The sequence below is a fragment of the Macaca thibetana genome, chromosome 3 (genome assembly GCF_024542745.1).
Source record: "Macaca thibetana thibetana isolate TM-01 chromosome 3, ASM2454274v1, whole genome shotgun sequence".
Taxonomy (NCBI): domain Eukaryota; kingdom Metazoa; phylum Chordata; class Mammalia; order Primates; family Cercopithecidae; genus Macaca; species Macaca thibetana.
In genome coordinates this window covers 69,810,869-69,822,184 of record NC_065580.1, presented here as the reverse complement: position 1 = coordinate 69,822,184, position 11,316 = coordinate 69,810,869, and positions in this window count along the sequence as shown.

Below are 11,316 nucleotides of genomic sequence, written 5' to 3'. Positions count from 1 at the left end.
GATGCTCCCAGCTGAATAAAGCCCTTCCTTCTACATCTTGGTGTCTGAGAAGTTTTGCCTGCAGTTCGTCCTGCTACAATACCTCAATGTGACAGTGTCTTCCACCCCTCACTTAGGACAGTGATTATTTGGAAAGATATGATATGAAAACCCCTGTCTTGATTACTTTGCTGCTACTGGACCTCCTGCTTACAATCACCAATCAGAAAAGCTGTAGTTATCATTTAACCTGCAATAGTTGTATTTTCCCTCTGTGTATTAACATTGAATAGTAACACCAGCAACAGATACTGATTTCCATCAGTGTTCATACCTCTCATTAATCAGAACATTAGGTTGTTGCTGTGTAGATGTTTTTAATTTAATGTTAATAACATTTGCTGCCATTAAGATTACTATCTTACTAGGTCTTCCTATTGTGTCAGAATAGTGTTGAGCCCAATGTACTTATTTTCCAATGCCTATTTCTTGTTAGTGAACACAATCTCAAATACTTTTCTTTCATGTAACATATACATGGAGAAATGATCACAGCAACTAAAAAAAAGAGAGATTAATATAGAAATATCTCAAAATGATGAGGATCATTGTGTACTGTAAACAAAGAAGAAAGCATAATATTTATCTCTGACAAAATGTGGTCAGAGCCTGAAGTATTTATGATAAATCTCATTACCAGATAGTAAAAGAAACATTGTGTAACTAGAAACTGTTGCCTTTAAAATGTGCAGCTAAAATGAACATGAGGCAAAATGTTTAGGACACTATTCAGACCTAAGGCAGAAGTCATTGTGGGAAAATACTAGTACTTCTGCCATGACGAGGAAAGGATGTCTTCTCAGGGTTGCTCAGTTTGATATATGGGCAAACCATTAAAGTCAGTGGCATTAAAGAGTCTTGAATAAAGTCCCAAATAAGCCACTGACATGACTCACAATTTGGTTTTAAAACTATTTTAATACAAAGTAATGAGGGTTACGAAAAAAAGTTTAATATAGAGTTGTTCTAATTAGAGTTTTAAATAATTTTATTTTGAAGAAATTTTTAATTTACAGAAAAGTTACAAAATAGCCAAAAGGGATCCCATGTAACCTTTATCCAGTTTGCCCGAATGTTAGCGTCTTTTATAACCATTTTTCAAAACGAAGAAAAGTTAATATTGCTAGAATATTATTAACTAAACTATAGACTTTATTTGCTTTCACTGGTTTTTCAGCTATGACTTTACGGTCTAATACTAACACCACGTTGCATTTAATCTAACGTTTAGTGTAGATACACTTAAGCATAAAATAGACAAATATATAATTAACAAATCTAATATTTTGTGACGTTATATTGCTTAATTTTGTCAGCAGACTAAAATGAAAAGTGTCTAACTTCATTCTCGGCTTTGCAGAATATTTCTTTTTTTTTTTTTTTTTTTTTTGAGACGGAGTCTCGCTCTGTCTCCCAGGCTGGAGTGCAATGGGCGAATCTCGGCTCACGGCAAGCTCCGCCTCCCGGGTTTACGCCATTCTCCTGCCTCAGCCTCCGGAGTAGTTAGGACTACAGGCGCCCGCCACCTCTCCTGGCTAGTTTTTTTGTATTTTTTAGTAGAGATGGGGTTTCACCGTGTTAGCTAGGATGGTCTCGATCTCCTGACCTCATGATCCGCCAGTCTCGGCCTGCCAAAGTGCTGGGATTACAGGCTTGAGCCACCGTACCCGGCCAAGAATATTTCAATTGATCTTGTGTCACCATCTCAATTGCTCTTAGATTTCTACCTTTTTTCTATCATGCTTTTGGTTCTGCTTGTTCAGGAGTCCTTAACAGGGTCCATCTGGCTCAGGCCTTGTACTCAGTAGATACTGTAGGAATATTTGTTAACTTATTCAAACAAAAGACAAGAACTAGATTGCTAACTCCTATATCATACAAACCACCTGAAGTGCAGCATAGTTATTCTTACTCATTAGCCTTATAATCCTTCAGATGTATCAAATACTGTTTCATGCCATCAAAATATTACAATTCTGAGAACCATTGTATCTCCCAAATTATGAGGTTAAATGGATCAGACAAATGAAGTTTACATACTAGGTAAGACCTCTTTAAGTAACAATGAAGTATTGTCAAAGAGAGGGCCTCAGGCCATGTAATTATTGTCTTCAAACAAGGCCTATGTGAGGGAAAAAAAAGTGGATTTATCTTATTGCCTTTCTTCCTAGGAACTTACACTTCAACTTTTCATTCATTTATTCATTCATTAATATAGTAATTTCTGTGTTCTTAATTTGTCCCACATACTCAGCTATGTGCTGGAACACTGTCATGGGTACTGAAATAACTAAGCAAGAATAAGCAGAGTAGTTGTGTCAATGACAGAAAGAAGCAAATTTTAATCTTTCTGATACCTGTATTCATACAGGTGAGTGGAGGAAACTTATTCCTATGGAACACGATTTTGCTTCGTTCTTAAGGCACTTTGCTTTTAATTTGAAGGATATAACGTAAAGGTTACTTCTTAAGAAGCATTTCTAGAAATCTTGAGAATTAGTAGAATCATTTTTTTAAGACCCCCATTGTCAACCACCTGTACTACAGGAATAAAAATATTTTAAGGGTCTTCTACTATCTTATTAGTCATCGGTTACTCTCATTTTTTATACTTTATTTCAATCATTGATAGATGTTAGAATGACAGTGGAATTATCATCAGAAGAGACTTTCATGATAATGCTTCCCGTTTGTTCAAACAAGAGGACTTCTGAGCAGAAAAGTTGGTAATGTATTGAGAATTCTCATTTACCAAACTCATTTTCTTTGCTTCTTGTTACTGAGATTTCATAAAGCAATAACCATTGACAGCAAATTAGAATTCTTAGATATTATGAATAAGAAACAAAAGCCAGGCATCATGGCTCACAGCTGTAATCCCAGCACGTTGGGAGGCCAAGCAGGTGGATCTCTCGAGTCCAGGAGTTTGAGACCAGCCTGGGCAACATGGCAAAACCCTACAAAAATCACAACAAATTAGCTGGGCATAGTGGCACACACTTGTAGTCTAAGCTACCTGTGAGGCTGCGATGGGAAGATCACCTGAGCCCAAGAGGTTGAGGTTGCAGCAAGCCATGATGATGCCAATGCACTCCAGTCTGGGTGACAGAGTGAGACTCTGTCTTTAAATAAATAAATAAAATAAAATAATGAAATCAGTGCTTATATTAGTGTGTTCATGTGTTATTTTAAGTATTTATTACTACCACATCATAAATTAATCAAAATATTCCCCTTCAAAGAAGATATTGTAAGAATATGTTAGTCATTGTCCTATGCATGTATTATAGACTATCACTCTAGACATGGTAAACTACAGCGTTGGACAGAAAACTACAGCTTTGGACAGAATAGTAATTGAGCACAATTATTCCCATTGTATATTCTACATACAACACAGAACAGAGAGTATACTCTGAGAAGGTATAGAACATATACTTATTGGAAGACATGGTTGTATAAGTAAAAATGAAGTTTAATGAGAACTCATTTTATGTGAGTTACATAGAACATAAAAATACAGATTTTAAAAATATTTTTTAAGCATCATAAGTGCTTAAAAGAGTCATAATTTTTAAAAATTAGGTCTGTAATAATTATATTTGGCCTTTAACTTTATTTTTTTCATTCAATCTAGTTCTTGCAACAGCACTGAATTCCTCATTTGGTTACTGTGGAGCTTCCAGAAATTTTGGTATTCATTTCTTATATCCATTTCTGTATTTCCCATTTAGTCTTCAACCCACTAGAACTTTGTTTCTGTTATTTCACTAAAATTATACTTATGTGCCATTTCCTTAGGCCATATCTTATTTGACTGGGAAATGTCTACTTGTGAGGCAATTGGAGTGATGGGGTATGCCCTAAATGCTAACAAAGGAGAAAAAATGAAGATATCAAAAGATAGTATAATCCCTGTAACTTTTGATTTTATATAAATTTTAAGTCTAATTCTTGGTAAGAAAAAAAAATAGACCAAAACCTCAGTATGTAACAAATGTTGGGGAGGAAAAGGCCACCAAGCATGTATTCCTATACAAATGCCTATACCTAAGCATCACCTCCCAATCACCACTGAGGTCTAACAAAATGTCAATAAGGTTTCTGATGAACAAAGGAGAGGGTAAGTCCTTATTTAGAGAGAGTAAAGAACAAGTTGTTTTCTCTAGGGAGCCTGATAGGATGGAGTTGCTAGAAGGTTTATGTGAAGGTGATTTTTATATTACTTTTACATTGAAGAACCCCTAAGCATAAATCCTAATAAAACTTTTCTTTTTTTTGGTCTCTCATTATGTCTTAAATCTTTTCAGTGGTGGAAGGTTTTACCTATCATTGAATTTGAGTTCCAAGATTTTCTGCTTACATTTAGATAATGAGCAGTCCTAAGGACCTTTTAAGGCCCAAAACACTGTCTAGATTCAGAAATTAGAGTGTTGGTTTCTGTATAATAATTGAAATTCTCAATTTAAAGTTACGTCGTTTCTTCAGCTAGTGCTGATTTTAGATGCCAGTTTACCATAGCTTCAGGGCACTCTAGATTTGGAGCATTGGAGGGAAGAAGAGAAAGGTAATATGGAAATGCTTACTTTAACTTGTCTTTGGTGGGCCAGATTTGAGTTCCTGGAACTGGCAGATATTTAGGGCTAACTCTCTCATAGTGCTTTTGTGGGCACTTAAGTTCCATCATTGAAGTCTCTCGCCTCTGGTTCCCTAGTGAACAGGTCTCTATTTGAGTGGTGCCTTTAGAATCTCTCCACTCTTACTACCTCCAGCAATCCAGCATACACCTAGATTTCATCCTTGTGAATAGGGCCCACTTGATCTCTTTCAGTAGCACTATTGGACTGAATCCTAGGTGAACTCACCTCATACGCAATCCACCTCCAAGTCATGGGAAACACTCATGTAGATTTTACTTGGGCAAATTTAGGAGTGCGGGCCAATCACAAAGGAAACTCTCCTCCTTTACCACCAAAGTGGTTGGTGGACCAATTTCTCCATCTCTTGATTTCCCTGGATATGAATCAGAATGCCGTTATAAGCAGTATCAGTAGACTTGGTGGAGGTCCCAGCGCATCCTAATGAGCATGAAGAAAGAGATCAGGCACCCTCTATTCCATTCTCATTGGGAGTGGAAAACGTAAGAAGTCTAAGAATTCTGTGATTATTTCCTTTAAAAATTTGAGTTTGGGTCTGGCACCTTACTTGGTATAAAGCATCTGCTTCATCTTGATGTGTTAGCTAGAACTTGTAATTCAGTATCCTGAGATACTTCCTTTTAGGGGAAATAGGAAATTAGAGGCTGAAATTGAATGTGATACATTATTTTCTGTACTTTCTTGCTTCTCTGCATGATCTGAAACTCGTCATTTCTCTTTTTAGTTAATAATTTAGTATAGGCGAGCTGGAGAAGATGTTAGTATGAATTTTTTTCTCTTTATAACGTTTCTATTATAATAACTGATATTTATTCCTACCTCTTCTATACTTTTTGCTTCCAAAATGTAAAGGAAATAATAATTCTTCACGTAAATGTCTGAGGACTGATCTTGGACTATGAGAACTGCTCTCTTGTGTGCCATTAATATCACATTTGAACTTCTCTTTATTTACTGTGTAAATCCTCTCCCTGACAAGACTGATTGTGTCTTTATTAAGGAGTTCATCTCTCATTTGAAAATGTTTTTCATCTTAGAAAAAATATTATTGTTGTCAATCTTGCCATGTAAGATTTCTGACAGAAAATTCTTTCATAGACGAAATATAGTTTTATCTTTTAACAAAGAAAAAAGGTGTCTTATTAGCTGATGAACTCTTTTTGTTATTTTTTAAAATTTTATGTTCTATATTTACTTGTCACTGACTTGAAGCTCAACTCTTTTGTTAAAAGAAAGCGACATTAAAACAATGTATGGAAATTAACTTACAGTTCACACAGGAGAAAAACCAATAATTACATCAATTTCATATCCCTTCCAAGATATTAAAGTATTAAAACAGAAAGCAAACAAAGGTTACTTAGAGAACATTACTATGAGGCTAAATATAAAAGGCTATAGCAGAATTAAGACATAAAATTGAGCAATCTTGCCCATTTTATTTACAAAGTCACATAGGAACTACCAGAGTCAAAGCCATCCAGCCTAGCATTTTATTAAAAACAGTAGTCACCTCGCCCCACCAAAAAAAAAAAAAAGAAAAGAAAACTGCCGTGCTAGTACTAGTCATAATGTCTGAGAATTTCAGGTGGAGTTGTTAAGTGGTCAGAACCAGAAAATTGAGTTTATTGAATTATTTTGTCCTGTTACATTCTGTAGGTCTTAAATTCCTGAAACCTCACTTCGTATCTTTTTAAATAGGTCCATGGTGGCGTCAGGGTTACTCACTCTCTTTTTTATCATGGTATGTTTAGTAAAGATCAGGACTGTGGCAATTTTGTACCGTTCCAATTCAGCTGCAACTGTGCTCCCCAGAATTTCCTTCCTGTATTAGTCCATTTTCACGTTGCTGTAAAGAACTACCTGAAACCGGGTAAGTTAGGAATAAAAGCGATTTAATTGACTTATAGTTCCATAGGCTGTATAGAAAGCATGGCTGCGGAGGTCTCAGGAAACTTACAATCATGGTGGAAGGTGAAGGGAAACAGACAAATCTTCACATGGTGGAGCAGGAGAGAGCACGAGCAAAGGAGGAAGTGCTACACACCTTAAACAACCAGCTCTCATGAGAATTCACTCACTATTACAGGAACAGTAAGGGAGAAGTCTGCCCCCATGATCCAGTTATCTCCCACGAGGCCCCTCCTTCAACACTGAGGACTATAATTCAACATGAGATTTACTTGGGGACACAGGACCGGACCATATTATTCTGCCCCAGCCCCTTCCAAATCTCATTCTGTCCCTGGCCCCTCCCAAATCTCATGTCCTTCTCACTTTTGGAACACAATCGTGCCTTCCCAACAGTCCCCCAAAGTCTTAACTCATTCTCTCATTAACTCACAAGTCCAAGTCCAAAGTCTTATCTGAGACAAGGCAAGTCTCTTCCACCTAAGTAAAAGACAAAACAAGTTAGTTACTTCCAAGACACAATGGGGGTTTGCGACAAGCCTGAGCAACAAAGCAAGACCCTGTTTCTACAAAAATTTAAAAATAATTAGGTGTAGTGGTGCACGCCTGTACGCCCAGCTACTTGGAAGTCTATGGCAGGAGGATTGCTTGAGTCCAGGAGTTCGAGGCTACAGTGAGCTCTGATTATGCCACTGCGGTCCCACCTGGCAACAGAGTAAACCCTGTCTTAAAAAAAAATAAAATAACAAGAAGCTCAGCAAACCTTAATGTGCATGCCCAGGAAGTTCCTTCTCTCTGGCATCTATATTCAGTGAATACTTCAGTGGAGTAGCTATGGAACATCAGGAAATGGCCTCTCCCTTGCACTGGCTACCAATGTATCGCTTTTAGAGAGTCAATGTGATAATTGCTGAACCATCACCTGACATTCCTAGTGGCTAGGGAAGAGCCCTCACCTGCCCTGCTCATGCCTATCTACCTGTAACAAAATAAGGGAGCTCTTATGGAAAACTGTACCCTTAACTTGTGAAATTTGACCTAACTCTAGGTAATGTCAGAATTTCGTTGCACACAACTGGCACATTGTCAGCAATTGCAGAAAACTAAAGATATTTTGAAAGCTGTCAGAGTAAAATGACACATTACATATAAAGGGAATTGTGATTTGAATGGCTGATGTCTTCTCATCAGAGAAATAATGGAGACCAGAAGACAGTGAAACAGCACCTTTAAAGAATGAAACAAAACCGAAAACTACATTAAATTCTATATCCAGTGAAAATAATTCTAAAAGAATGATGGTGAAGTAAAATACATTTCCAGATAAAGAAAACTAAAAGTATATGTAGCCAGTGGACACGTACTACAAGAAATACCAAAGAAGTTCTTCAGGTTGAAGAGAAATACAACCAGATGGAAAATCAGGTCCAGGAGCAAAAAATAAAGAGCACTGAAAATGATAACATTGCATCATGGGATTTATAATGTGTATAAATGTAATGCATTTGGCAACTATAGCAAAAAGGATGAAAAGGTGAGTAAATGAACTCATACCTTGCAAAATTTCTACATTTTAAATGAATTGATTCAATATTAACTCTAAGTAGTCTGAAATATTAAGGATATATATTACAATCCTTGGAACAACCGCTAAAAATTATGCAAAGAAGGAAAATGATGATCCTGGAATATACAATCTTTTGTGTTTGTTTTTATGTCCTAGGATAAACTTTTATTTTTGTTCTTAAACAATGACAAAATATTTTCTACTAATCATCCTTTTTGAAAGAGGTAAGGACTAGTGATCTCTTTTTCACTTCCCTCCTGAACTATGTTTTTCCTGTCTCTGAGACAGTCTTTTGTTTATCTTTGTCTCCTGTGTTCCTGAAAAAAGAATGCCCTCTTTCTCTTCAATTAGTCAGCTGTCAATAAGTGCTTGTTTTCTCTGAAGGGTACTTACTTGTTTCAACTTCATTTCCTGCTTGCTTTCTCCCCAAGGTGATTGAATCACACTTTGATAAATGCATTGTTATTAAAGTTTACTAGAGGCAATTGCAATTGTCGATGTTTCAAATTAATGTCTTTCATTATACTGAGTCAAAAAGTTAGTGAATTGAAAAATTATTCTTTTTGTAGGTATTCAGCAGCGTTAGTCAGTCAACATGTTCTGATGGTGTGTGGAGTGACCTTCTAGAGTTAGTGGGGAGTGATGATGGCAATATTTCCTGGAGAAGCATGCTCAATAAAGGAGAAGTTGGATTAACACAAATGTGACAAAACTGCACTAAGTGATTGGAAAGTAGGAAGCATGTGGACAAATGAATAGGCTACTGTTCTGATTAAACCTGGAAATCTCAGGCAACACTGGAGTTCTGAAAGAATTAAGGGGTGTGGCTGGTGGAAAGCTGACAAAACTCCATCAGAGGGGGCAATAGCATGGATATGAAATAGAAATCAGCTAAAAATATTTATTGTGTCCTTTGTACTATATACCAGTCCTTAAAAACGTGAAATAAAGACATTATTTTTATAAGCTTGTAGGATAGCATTATATGCTCTCATGGAAGAAAGACAACATATTATAGTCATTCAAAAATTGATGTCAAGTAATATAGTGAATATAGACACCCAATTGCAGAGGTAAATCTGAATTATGTAGAATGAGCTTTAGAGTTGGGTCAGGTGACAGAGATAAAAAGATGCTCTATGATATAACTCATAGATGATGTCTGGGGATAATAGAAATATTCTAGGAATGTGATGATGGTGAATACATTGCTGCTCGTGAAGGCAATTCTAATTTAAAAATGCATGGCTTGGAAAACATACTTCCTTAGTTAGATGCCTTGTTTGGACCATGGTGATAAATTAGGTGGATTTGTTACATAATACACTTGACTTTATAAATAACCAACTGTAAAATCTGAACATTTACATCAATTTATCATGACTCTTTTAACTTGTGTTGTATGCTTCTGAGTTTTGCTGCTTCTCTTCCATTTTGCCAAATGAAAAATCTATATCAAATTCAATTCTCCTACCCCTCTCAAAAGTGTTTGACCCTACAGCAGTCTTCTGGTTCTTCAACTACATCCTCTCTTTGGTTCTGTGACATTATATCACCCTGGAGTTTGCATAGGCTGATTATTTTTTCCCTTCTTCCTTCATTGATTCCATTTGTAGTTTATGAGCCCCTAAATTTGGGCATAGGTCCTCATATTCATCTGAACTTTCTTTTATCAATGTATACTGTCATGGTGGCACTAATCTTCATTTTTCTTTTTCGTTTTCTTTTTTTTTTTGAGACAGAGTCACACTCTGTTGCCCAGGCTGTAGTGCAGTGGCACAATCTCAGCTCACTGCAACCTCTGCCTCCCGGGTTCAAGCAATTCTCGTGCCTCAGCCTCCTGAGTAGATGGGATTACGAGTGCACACCATCATGCCCGGGTAATTTTTGTATTTTTAGTAGAGATGGGGTTTCACCATGTTGGCCAGGCTAATCTCGAACTGCGGCACTAATTTTCTGTCAAAACAGAGACCTCTCAAGCTAGTTATATTTCTAGATAAATTTTACATACTCCAGAAGATCCAGAATCAACTCTAATACAACACATCCTAAATCAAATTCATTCTCCCTACTAATCATCTTCCTTTCAATCTTTCATATTTGTCAATGTCACTCCATAAGCAGGTATGTTGAAAGCATTCATTCTTTTTTGTTTTAGCTCCATCTCATATCAATGCGATAAATCACCATGTTTTATCTTTCTTTTTTTTTTTTTGAGACAAAGTCTCACTCTGTCCCCATGCTGAAGTGCAGAGACGCAATTTCAGCTCACTGCAACCTCCGCCTCCCAGGTTCAAGCGATTCTCCTGCCTCAGCCTGCCAAGTAGCTAGGACTACAGGCACGCACCACCACGCCCAGCTAATTTTTGTATTTTTAGTAGGGACGGAGTTTCACCATGTTGGCCAGGATGCTCTTGATCTCTTGACCTCGTGATCCGCCCACCTCGGCCTCCCAAAGTGCTGGGATTACAGGTGTGAGCCACCACACCCGGCCCATGTTTTATCTTTCTATCTTTGAAATATGTCATTTCTATCATTGTTCTAAATGTTTTATTATGCATTATTTGATAATAGAAAAAATATATTCTAACAGATCCTATACATGTTATACATATTCTAAATATTCTAACATATATAGTTAGAAACCATAGGCATGAGAAGACTAATGAAATCACTATCTGTAGAGGCTCTCTATGAATTCTTTCCAGATCTTGTTTCCTTGTACATCCAAACCTAACCACTCTCCTGAATTTGTGTGAATTACTTCTTTACTATTAAAACTGCTTTATCAAATGTATGTATTTGTAAAGAATATATGGTTTAATTTTGCTTGTCTTTTAACTTTATAAAAATGATATCTTCAGCAATTCATTTATTTAAAATCTGTAACTCATATAGCTGTACTCTATTCCTTTTCACTGCCAAATAACATCTTGCAATGTTGGTTATATCACAGTTAATTTATCTATTATGTTAGTGATCATTTTTATTTTTTCCACGTTTTTGCTTTTGTGAACAATGCTGCCATGAATATTCCACTTTAGGGTATGTCGCTTGTCACCTATTTGCCAGAATTTCTTCAAGATATATTCCTGAGATTGAAAAACTTATTGCAAGTTACATACTTGTTCAGACTTAGAA